The sequence below is a fragment of the Delphinus delphis genome, chromosome 10 (genome assembly GCF_949987515.2).
Source record: "Delphinus delphis chromosome 10, mDelDel1.2, whole genome shotgun sequence".
Taxonomy (NCBI): domain Eukaryota; kingdom Metazoa; phylum Chordata; class Mammalia; order Artiodactyla; family Delphinidae; genus Delphinus; species Delphinus delphis.
Genome location: NC_082692.2, coordinates 54,416,705 through 54,429,490, shown reverse-complemented (window position 1 = coordinate 54,429,490; position 12,786 = coordinate 54,416,705). Strand labels below are relative to the sequence as shown.

The 12,786-nt window shown below is 38.2% G+C and overlaps 1 protein-coding gene across 1 annotated transcript in view; it reads right to left on the bottom strand.

Annotated features, from left to right (window-relative positions):
• Window positions 1–12,383, bottom strand: part of ARPP21 (cAMP regulated phosphoprotein 21) — a 182,326-nt gene extending 169,943 nt beyond the window's left edge. Inside the window, exons 1-2 of the mRNA XM_060022135.1 lie at window positions 12,307–12,383; window positions 100–139 (exon numbers count right to left, since the gene is read on the bottom strand). The gene's annotated coding sequence lies outside the window, so the exon portion shown is untranslated. The remainder of the gene's footprint in view (window positions 1–99; window positions 140–12,306) is intronic.
• Between the last annotated feature and the right edge of the window lie 403 nt (window positions 12,384–12,786).

Here is a 12,786-nt window from a genome sequence, read left to right as displayed (position 1 = left end):
ACGGCGGGGGGGGGGGGGGGGTGGGTGGGATAAATCAGGAGCTTGGGATGAACATACACACACTACTATATATAAGATAGATAACAAACAAGGACCTACCATATAGCACAGGGAACTCTTCTCAACATTCTGTGACAAGCTGTATGAGAAAAGAATGAAAAAGAATGAATATATGTGTATGTATAACTGAATCACTTTGCTGTACGCCTGAAACTAACACAACATTGTAAATCAACTCTACTCCAATAATATTAAAAAAAGAAAGAAATCACCAGTCTAACAATTCAGTTACTTCCACTTCATCACATGCAATCGTAACCCAGGGCTCACCACACCCACTTCTTTCCTTTAGAGGACAGCACATGCCCCAGCCTTTTGGCAGTCAGGCTTGGCCATGTGAAAAATTCTCACTAACAATAAGTGAACAGAGTTGTACATATCACTTCCCGGCTGAGGCAGTAAGAAGCCTCTGCAAAATCCTCTGGGTTCTCCTTGGCCCCCACACAACCACAGAGGAGGTCAGATGCCCAGATAGTCCAGCTCCATGGTGATAGCCTGCATCAAACTGGGTCCCCGAGTGACTGTGTAGAGCAGACTGCAACAGTGACCCATGTCAGACAAACTAAGCAAGAAAAAAAAATTATGTTTTAGGCCACTGACTTCTGCAGATTTTTTGTTACCACAGTACAACCTAGATTCCCTGCTTTATAAAGCTAGTCGGTCTGTGAGAAAGTAACATGTTCTGAAGTAAACAGAGACCAAGAGTGGCTTGCAGGAGGCCAGGAATTTGCTCCTGAATCAGCCATGAAATCAACTATGCGATTTCAATAAGTCATTTCCACCTTAAAGCATTATTTTTATTTTTAAATTTCCAAAATGAGGCGATAGCACTAAGTTTCATCTAACCAGTATCACACTGTTCTAATTACTGATGGGTTATACTAAGGCTTGATGTGTCCTAGGCAAGATCCCATTCTTCTTTTTCTTCCCCCCCCGCCAGCTTTTATTGAGGTATAATTGACAAACAAAATTGTAAGACATTCAAAGTGTACATGGTGGTGATTTGATATACGCACACATGGTGAAAGGATTCTCATCATCTAGGTAACATACCCAATACCTCACATATTTATCTCTATTTTTTGTTGAGAATTCTTCTTTTTAATGATTATCCTGTCTATATTTTTGAACTTTACTTTCTGTCTTTCAGTTGAATACGGTCTTGGTCATAGCTACTCAATTCGGCCATAGTATGAAAGCAGCCACAGCAACATGTAAACAAATGGGCATAACTGGGTTCTAATAAAACTTTATTTATTTTTTAAAAAACAGGCAGATTTGGCTTGCAGAACATAGTTTGTGACCCCTGATTTGGTGGATGATAAAAATTTTATTGGAAATTACTGGGGAAATCATTGATTAGGTAATAAATTTTGTCTGGACAGGTTTTTTGGAATAAAACCTTAAATATGTATGGTATATGTTACACTAAAATAAAATTCCAGTTTGATTAAATATTTAAATATAAATTTAAAAAACACAAACTACGATTTAAAAAAGACAGGTGGATACATAATCTTAGAATGTGGAAAGCTCTTTTAAAGTACGGAACTGACATTATTCATATTATGCCAGGCTATGCTTTGATGGAAGGAATAAACCTCCAAAATCCTTCTGGTTTTGTCCTAACAGACGTTTTTTTTTGCTTTTGCTACATATCTAATGTGGGTTTGTGCCAGGCTCTTTTCCACTTGGTCAGAAATGGAGGCCCTACAGTCTCGTGCTGCCATCTCCACAGTAGATACTATCGGAGACAGATGAAGGATGTCATACCAGCTCTGAAATGGCACAGACATGACACACAGTACCCAGTTCTCCTCACAGTCCATTGCCCAGGACTAGTCACATGGACTAAAGGGGGCCTACAAAGGGGACTGGGGAATTGTCAGAGCAGAGACAGTCGGAAAGAAATATATCTAAGGTCTAATTTATTCATTTTACACCTGGGTATGAGGGATGTCTACTCTGGGTCCTGGGTGTTCAAGAGCCCAGGATTTTATAAGAACACACACACACACACACACACACACACTTATTAAGGAATACATGTGCCCCAATGACACTGGGATGAAGGACTTTGCGTGGTAGAGCGTAAGTCATAACTCTTAACTCTACTCCCATGACTAATCCCATTGCAGGGCTCAGGTGTTGGGGGAAAACCCTTCTCCAGGACTTCTGCCCTATGGCCTAGAGACAGAAGACACCTGTGTTTGACTACCTTGAAAATGCCTGGCATTGCTAAGTATGAAGACGGATGCTGCTTTGGAATGCAGGAGGAATCTGAGCAGTGGAAGCACTTAGGTAAGAGAAAAGACAAATTAATTAACACGTCAAATCTATCCTCTGGGGGTGAATTTAATGTTTTTTTTTAATATATTGAAATATGTTCCCTGTATTGCCAAGTGTCTGTTTTGTTGCTACTTGTGGTTTTCAATTAATTCCTCCTCAGATATTTACTTATGTATCACCATACTATTTGTAACAGTTGTATCTAGTGACTCTGGAACATGTTGCAATATTCAGCAAATTCAATTACTGTTAAATTTATAGTATATTAGGGTTTCCAGATAAAATACAGGACAGTCAGTTTAATTTGAATTTTAGATTAAAAAATGGGTAACTGTTTTAGAATAAGTATGCCTTAATGCAATATCTGGAACATACTTATACGAAAAACTATTGCTGTTTATCTGAGGTTCAAATTTAATGGGGTGTCTTGCATTTTTATTTGATAAAATTGGGCAATATGTCTGAAGGACAATACTGATTGTTTACACTGGCATCTAGATCGACATTAAAGGCTAGAATTGTGAATAGTTTTATATCTAAAGAGTAATGAATTTGATTTAAATAATTAAAAAATATAAATCCAAATTAATTTACTATATTTTGTTCAAATTAGTGATTTGATTTTTTTCATTTTATTTTAACAAAAAATAATAAACAATCTAGAAGAAAAATAACATTCCTGAAAAGCTATACTCTATATTTTTTATTGTTTATGCTTGTTTCATATTCAAACTGTCTGCACTTTGACTATATCTCTACTGTGTATATATATATATTTATATTATTTATTTATTTATTTTGGCTGCGTTGGGTCTTAGTTGCAGCACACGGGATCTTTGTTGCTGCATGTGGGATCTTCCGTTGGGGCATGCAGGCTTCTCCCTAGTTGTGGCGTGTGGGTTTTCTCTCTCTAGTTGTGGCACGTGGGCTCCAGAATACATGAGCTCTGTAGTTTGCAGTACACGGACTTTCTCGTTGAGATGCGCGAGCTCAGTAGTTGTGGCGCGGGCTTAGTTGCCCTGTGGCATGTGGGATCTTAGTTCCCCATCCGGGATCAAACCCATGTCCCCTGCATTGGAAGGCGGGTTCTTTACCACTGGACCATCAGGGAAGTCCCTCTACTTTATATTTTAACCTTTTCTATTACTATTGTCACCTGAACACAAATTAGGGGACAAACTTTATATAAAAACATAATTATTGATTTTACCTGAAGTGAAGGCAAGAAAAGCAAATAAGTGTACATTGATTTATATAGTACGTATGTCTTTATATTATCACTCATCCGAACATTGCTGAGCCATCAAACACCTAGACATGAACACTAGTTAAATTCAGCTATCCTTGATATTTTTTGAATTTCAGACATATAAATATATAAATACCGTAATTTTCTATCCTAGCGATCACCATATATCTCTTTGTTCCCTTTCTTCCCACACATTTAGGAAACAAAACCAAAAACAATAACAAAACCCATTTACTCGCTTGTCATGGGAGACAATCCCAAATATCAACTAATCAACACATTTATTTCAAAGTCTAGGATCTCTTAGTGATGTGTAGTAATTACTATATATCAGGTTCAGAAGAACTTTCATAGAATATTACAGAAATTTGTGAATTAAAAGGCATTTCCTGACACCCTATCAACCTACCCTCAAATGCAGAGTTTGGACAAGGAGAGGACAACCACAGTAAACACTCCCAGTTGGAAAGTGGAGAAATGGGAAATACATATCAGCCACAGGTTTGTGGCAAATTTGAAATCCTCTGGGTAGACATTCTTAAGGTCTTCCATTCTCTGTATACAGAGAAGTCTTTAAGTCTTGATTCTGTTCTTGGAAAGAAGCAACCTTGTCTTTCTTTGCTCTTCGAGTCTCTAGGCAATGCCTTCTGAGGGGGTGGTTCTTTTTCCATTATCCTCCTTGGCCCACCTAGAGGGTTGTGTGACTTTCTTATTCTGCCTCTTGCCTGCAGCAATTTGAGAGCCAAAGGGTCATTTTAAGTCTCAAGCTCTTGGCTTCTTTGGTAGATGTATCTTTCACAACTTACTTGGCTTCTTATAGTTTGATACCAGTAAATTCTATGTGCTAACTACACTCATGGCGGTTTATTAAACTTTTCCTGTTCCTCCTCCTTGCTCCCCACACCTCTGGCTCTCTTTCCCTGTCTCTGTCTCGCTATGCTGCTTCTAAGAGGTTATCTACAATAACAGGTGTAAAGGCCAAACCCTTTGCTCAATCTTTTCCCTGAGGCACAATAACCCACTGAAAAAATTTTAACAATAAGTACATAGGCTATACTCTTACTTTGATTTTTGCTTACATCATTTTAATCAGTTGATCAGATTTACTGGGCATATTTCCATTCAAAACCTCTATATTTGCCATCTTAACTAGGGTTTAGATGCAGTATGCTTTTCCAACATTAGAACCCTTTGCTTTCCTTCATTTTTATTTGGAAACCAGCCAATTCTATCTGGAGTTAATCTCTTTCTTTTAACACTTTGCCAAAGCATCCAACAATATTCTACACACATTGCTAACATGTTCTGTCTTCATACTTTCCCCCTATGCCCTCATGCATGTAAGGAATGTGATTTGCTTCTTAGGTTACTGTAGGTAACAATTTCGTCAGACATTTTGCTCTTTCCAACTTCTTATATCAGGATTCTCACACCTGCTGCCTGATTGCTAAGCTAATGCCTCCTAGGGTAGGTTTTGGTTATAGTCTGTCTTCTGGTATAAATTTATTATTAGTCTTGGTAACAATGATTCCTGTGTTCAAAAAGTATTGGGTAATGCAATTCAACCCCACGTTTTATCTGATAAAGAAAATGAAACCCAAAGAGTTTATGTCAATCCATAAGGATGTTAATTGTCAAGGTTTACAGTGCTGACATGACTATTCATGACTATTTCAATGACTATTTCAATCAGGTGTGATGTTGTATTTTGCACCCCATTCAAGGTGTTATTTTGAATAATGGAATATCAAAGTCTTAAAACTTTCCTATATACCATGAATTAGATGTCCCTAGTTTGTACACTGATCTCTTCATGGAAGCCTTCCTTAGCTGCTCCAAGCAGTTACTGTTTCCTCTTCCAAGTCTCCTTGGCACTTTATACAGAGCTTGTTACCTTTAACAATACACCACACTTCTACTTTTATTTTGAACTCTAAACTCCTTGAGGGAAGACTTTCTATCCTTTTTCTTTTTATTATCACTTAAAATACTGCTTAGGACATTATAAGTAGCTGTGCATGTAGAAAAAATAAGGGAGAATGAACACTCTAAAAATCTGTATAAATTACCAGACTGGAGACAAAATGTTAGGATTGAGAATGCTGGGTTCCACATTTTAATCATTTTCTTCCCCATCCTTTAGCATTTCCATAGGCCCTGACATTTGTTAAATCAATCCTTACTAAGGATCTGGCACACAGTTTTTAAATAAATAATTTATCATTTGAAAATTATTCACACATATTATAAAGAATTTAATGTTAAATAATCTTTATAACGTGTGCTCTCCTTGAAAAAAAGTACAGGTAGGTAGATAGAAACAAAACATTTTTCAGGAATTTTATAGTACATGCTACTTTTAATAATAAATTACTTGGATATAGAATGAGGAGAAATAGAAGCAAAACAAAATGATCTGTTAAGTAATAGGTAAACATTTTACACTTTAAGTGATGGAATTGCCTAAAAATTCCCTAAGTATGTAAAGAATACTTTGAAAAACATTAACAGGTTGAGAGTAAAACATTTTGTTAGTCCCGTGTTTCAATTCTGCTGGATTCCATGCTAAGAAAGATGAAATACTCAGTTTTGTACTTCTGTCTATGCATCTTCCCAATTTTCTTACTCAGCAAACATGAAGAACTGATTGTCAAATATGAGTCAAGAAAATGAATGGCCTTACTCAACACCAAGCTTTACTGATAATTTCAATAGGCAAGAATTGAGAGGCCCAAGCAAAGTGAAGAGAGGTCCCAGAGACCATTAATAGTTCCTCAGATTCTTCCTTCTGAGAAGAGATCTTTGGACTAGAGTAATACAGCAGGCCTCTAATTGAAATTTGCTAGAGTCTTACCCAGTGGAAAACATTTTAGTCATGAGACATTTTCATTTGATATTCTAGATTGTCATATAGCTTATATAATATTTCTTGGGAATTATGTTTCATAAATCCATTTGTACTAGTCTTGTTCATCATAGGCAATCCTAACCCATGGGTATTCTGTGAAGACAATTCCATAGATAAGAACCCTCCCTCCTACCAAATATCATTATTTACCAAGGGGTTTAGTTACCAAGATGTTTAAAAGAAGATTAGGTGAGGTCAACAGCTTTTATCCTTCCCCAAAAATATCCTCCCAATAATCACAGATCAGCTATTTTAACTTATTTCCAGCCAGTAACACTGTATTTCCATGGTCAGAGTATAAACTGTGTATATTCTGTCCTGTAACTATAATTGTTTAATCTTATTTTGATGGATTCCATGGCCATAGTTTCTTTAATGCAGAATTGTTTATTTTGATTCATCACTTGGCTGTCTGGATTTTGTCAAATAATTATTTTGAGAAGGTCTCAAGGATACTTTTTATCTTGAGATTTCCCATGTTAAACAGTGTTGGCCAACAGCATTAGCTTGACAGATAAAGTATTAATCTGAGGCATCTCTCCAAACCTCGTAGGCATTGGTCAACTTTACTTTCTTACATTGACTAATAATGTTTAAAACAGGGAGGGCAAATAGGTTTTAACTGAAGGGCAAACTGTGATCAGTTGGTAGCAACTGACTTGAGCAGTATATTCCAAGGTAGCATCTGGACTCTGCAGGAAGGAAGACCTTGATCAATTAGCCAAGACTGGCAAAGGCCCAGGAGGGAAGAGAGAGGCATCAATACCTTGCGATTGCCAGGCCAGCTGGAAGTATCACCTTTTCTAAGGTTGATGGTATTTCTTTAGAAAATTTTTGAAAATAAAAATCCATTTGGATGGAAAGTAATCCATTTCTAATGATGGAATTTTGAAAATGCAAAGAGATTTTGCAATATCTTCACAAATATATAAAGCTGAAGTGGGAGAATTCATAGGAGAGACTTTGAAACCTTTTCCCTAAAAGAAGGGAAAAATAGTAAAGATATAAGAGTTAAGTGATACAAACAATAACTACAATCAAATAACTCTCTAGAGCAGCTCATAATTTCCAAAGAAAAAATATGCATTCTTTACAAACCTAGGCAACATTATAAATACAGATTATATGCTAGGCAACAGGGAATTATCTCTAATTAAAAAATACATGCTGACAATCTATTTTCTAACCCTGATGAAACTGAATTATAAATCAATAATATATTAATGGCTAATGCCCTCCAAAACATGTTGAGAAATTAAATTTTATACTTTTAAATAATAAACTAGTTAAAATGCAGTAACAATATAGAAACTATTTAAAATAAATGACCTGTTTTTCAAGCCACTAGGAAGTAGCTAAAGCTGTGCTCAGAGGGGATTTCACAGCCCTACAAATAATGGATAGAGATTGATAGGTAGATAGATAGATAATTACAAAAACAGTTGATGTGATTATCTAAATATCCAACTGTAAAAAATAGAAAGACAATTGTAGTTAAACCAAAACTTAAAATAATATAAAAGTATAATGATTAAATTACTGTAATTTTAATTATAACAAAGATTATTTTTCCCGCACACAGCTCATTCTTTGAAAATCAGAAAATTCTCTAAGAAAATAAGGAACAATATACAAATAAACACTCTTAGGAAGTATAAGGGTAATTTTGCTACAAATGTGAGGTTCCTTTTGTTTAATTCCAAAATAAGTTACGAACAACCTTCTACAAATAATTTGTAAGAGTTTGAAGAAATAAGATATCTTAAAGAAAAATGTAAGTTAAAAAAAACTCAAAAAGTAATTGAAAATTCTAAAAAAACAAATAAAAATATAAAAGCAAATACTGTATTCACTAATAGAAAAGAATCTCTAGCCCAACAATGTTTTCTATTGCCAAAGACCTCTAGGGTGAGCAGGATCTAGTCCTTTAGGGTTAGATCCTTAAAGGACTAACTTGCTTTTTTGTATTATGAGATCATATTTATATACTATTCATCTAATTTAAAATAAATAAAAATGTAATTTAAAAACAAGTAAGCAGGGACTTCCCTGGTGTTGCAGTGGTTAAGAATCTGCCTGGCAATGCAGGGGACATGGGTTTGATCCTTGGGCCAGGAAGATCCCACATGCCGTGGACCAACTAAGCCCATGTGCCACAATTACTGAGCCTGTACTCTAGAGCCCATGAGCCACAACTACTGAGCCCATGCACCACAACTACTGAAGCCCACGCGCCTAGAGCCCATGCTCCGCAACAAGAGAAGCCACCACAATGAGAAGCCCGTGCACCACAACAAAGGGTAGTCCCACTCGCCGCAACTAGAAAAAGCCCGTGTGAGCAACGAAGACCCAAAAGCAGCCATCAATCAATCAATCAATCAATCAATCAAACAAAAAAACACAAGTAAGCAAACATACAAAATTAAGTCAGTCCGTCTCTTGCTTCTGATTGTTCCTCCTTAGTTCCACTCTTATTATTATTATCATTACTTATTATTTAGACTCTTAAGTCAGGCTTCCTAAATCAAGACACAAGCCTGTTCTCTTCATTTCCTCTTAGGTTTAAATGTTGTCATTTTATGACTCTTTTTTGTTCTTCTCTGATGTCTTTGATATTCATTTTAAATAGGTTTTTTCCTACATCAGAGCACATACATGGGGGAAGTTCAGCAAGACACTGTTACTCAAACAATCTCTTTTGTCTCCTGGGGATGAACCTGAATGCAGGATGGCATCTCCTCAGGGTGGGATGGAGATGCTGATTGAAATTCTTCAGACCCCCTGAATGATCCTGCTCAGTGCTGATGTTACGATGTGTGCTCATCATCTTTTCTTTAATCAACTCAGCTTTAGATTCAGTAATATTTTCTGAAACTCCTTTATGTGCTCAGAGCTGTGTTCCTGCCTGAACAGGCTGACTAGTTCCCCTCAGAGCCTCACAGAAACCTCTTAGGCAACTACCATACCACCTCCCTTTGCAGATTCAAAACTGTCTGCACTTGAATTCCCCAGGAAGCAGATTCTGAACTAGAGTTTAATCAGCAGAATGTTTATTAAAAAGAGTGTCTGGGATCCACTCTTGTGGAAGGGATGGAAAAGACAGGGGATGGGAAGGAGGAATCCAGTTGTCATGCAGGACCTTTGACAGCTTCAGGCAACATTCAGACACACACATACACACACACACACCCCCCTGCACGTGAGGAGCCCTAGAGCTATGATGGCCCCTCTGAGTCGTTCCTACTAAGCTGGGATGTCTATGCCTTCACACTTCCATAGGCATTAGTCATCAAGATCAAGTATGCACTATCTCAGGAAGGGCCATGACCTTATATGAGCACTAACAGTTTTCCCAGTAACTGGGGTAGCCAGTCCTTCCTTCCTGATTCCATGTGCACTACACAAACCATGCATCTGAGTATCAGGGATTTCGACTTAAGTATCTGGCTCCAAGCTTCAAAGCCTTTCCATCACATCCCAGCTGTCTCCACAGCCTTTTCACCCTAGAGTGTTCATCTGTGGGGTGCAGATTGTTCCAGGTGAGTCAGGCGAGAGGCAGCTTGGTGCAGCTGGAATTAACGAGAGAAGGATTTAAAACCTGACTCTTCCAATGGTTGGCTGTGTGACTTTGAGTGTGGCAATCATAAGAGCTAGTATTTATTGAGACTTTATTATGTACCAATCACTATTTTAACTGCTTTACATGCGTTAAACTGAGCCTTTGTCTCCTAGATTATAGGCAATAATACCTGCTGAGCAGGTTTGCCATGTGGATTAAATGAGCTAACATATTATCTAAATCTCTTTGCATACAGTGGGTTTGACACAGATGTCAATGTACTCTGCCCTCTTCCCCATCATGCATGAATAATCTAGACCCCCCCATATATGGATTGCTCTACCAGTCTTGACATACAATAACACTTATAATGATAGTTATTATAGCTCCCATTTATTGAGGGTTTACCATTAGTCAGTGTGCTAAGGCTTTTACATATATAGACTCATTGAATCCTCATGATACCCCTGCTGGCAGAGACTCAATCCCCTCGAGTCTGTCCTACCCTGGAAAGAAACCCCAGAGGGCTTCCCTGGTGGCGCAGTGGTTAAGAATCTGCCTGCCGATGCAGGGGACACAGGTTTGATCCCTGGTCCAGGAAGATCCCACATGCCGCAGAGCAACTAAGCCTGTGCACCACAACTACTTAGCCTGCGCTCTACAGCCCGTGAGCCACAACTACTGAGCCCACGTGCCACAACTACTGAAGCCCGCGCACCTAGAACCCATGCTCCACAAGAGAAGCCACCACGATGAGAAGCCCATGCACTGCTATGAAGAGCAACCCCCGCTTGCTGCAACTAGGGAAAGCCTGTGCGCAGTAACAAAGACCCAATGCAGCCAAAAATAAATCAATAAATAAAATAAATTTATTAAAAAAAAAAGAAACGCCAGAGAAGAACATAACTCTTTCCAAACCACTGCCATCATTTATCATTTTCTACTTTTGAACACACACACACACACACACACACACACACACACACACTCTCCCTCTCTCACACTTCATCTTAATTCTCTTATTTTTTACAACTGCCTTCTTTTTTGTTTTTCTTTGCCTCCATCTCTAGACATATTTAAATTTTTTCTTTTGTTTTATATTCTAAATTATTTCATGCTCAAAAACGACAGTCCCAGAGAGAGAAAAAAATCCTCTACTTTGCAAAGCTCAGCACGAGTGGGAATCCTGCCATTGCACAGTCTGTCCGTGTTCAATTTTAGCATCATATAATTTCCTGCATAATTGTTTAAATGTCCTCATTCTCATCCCTGTCGCTCCCCCCACACTTTGCTATTTTTTAAAGAAAGCATCCAAACTGCATGTCTGGTTCAACGGGGAATTTCACAGAGGAAAAAATGCCAGGCTGCATCATATGCCTTGAGTTTTCACAACACCTAAGGAAAAACATCGTGCACTGAGATGGAAGTCCTCCAGTCGGCTGCTGCCTCCGGTGACCTCCCCTCTCTGCCAGCCGCTTCAAGGCCAGGCATGTGAAAATTCCTCATGTGTTTGTGTCATTCGATTCCCAAATATCACATAACCAAAAATATTAAAATAAAACTGCTCATAACATTTTCCTGAATGCCATCTGGGCCCCACTGGAAGCTGACACTATCTGTCAAACTCAAGATAACCACATTTTCCCCTCCTCTGTATTTGTTAATGTTTGTCATAATGGATTTCACTTTAATGCCCCAATTACATTGATGACATTCTTTCAACCGAGTGGCACTAATGACTTTCATTATTATTTATGCTCCTCCTTAATTATAAGACTCTTACCTCTCTCATTACACACACTCCTTCATAACCCCCTCACTTGCATACATGCTCTCTGGTATGAGGCTAATGTGCCTTGGCTTCGAATTTCGGAAAATACAATGATTAATTACTCCTATTAAATTGCCCTACCCTAGGGTGATCGGATTGACAAAATGAGATGAAGGGCCAGATTGCTACTCCAGAAGGATTTCCCAGGACACCTGTTACAAAGAAAAAAAAAAGAGGAGGTGTCCCCAACCCCCCAATAAATAAATGCATGGCATCAATGCTTGTCTTAGCTCTGGGATGAATCACAAGGAGACGGAGACGCAATTTTAAATTAAAATAACAAAGCTTTGCTACAAATGCCCTCCTTTGTAGATGATGATAGACTCAGTGAAGTGACTAAGAACCAAGCATCCTGTCATGCAGTACAGTGTTCCTTCTGTTAATTAAAACTGTATCTAGAAGGAGCTTACCTGGTAGACGGCAAATATTGCACCAATTCTTTCAGCTCCTCCATCAAGAAACGGAATGTATTTTATGCCCCTTAAATCTGGGCTGGGCTTATGAGTTGATGAACCGAAAGAATGTGGCAGAAGAAACGTTGTGTTTATTCCACACCTGGGTCTCAAGAGGTCTTACAGCTTCCACTCTGCTCTCTTGGTACCTCCGTTATTTCCGTGGGAACAAATCCAGCCTCTCCAGAAAGGCTCCCCTGTCACAGGCAGCCTTGGGTGCCTTACCAGCTTAACGCAGTTAAGAGCAAGCCCAGCCAACATCAGCCAAATCCACAACACAACGTCCAGCTAAATCCAGCTCAAACTGCCAATCGGAAGAACGCTGAGCTCAGGAAATGGTTTTGTTTAAAATGTTTTAGGGTAGTTCATTACCCAGCAGAAGCTAACTGGTATACCTGTCAAAACAAAGATGTCCAGAATGGAATCTATGATAAAGGT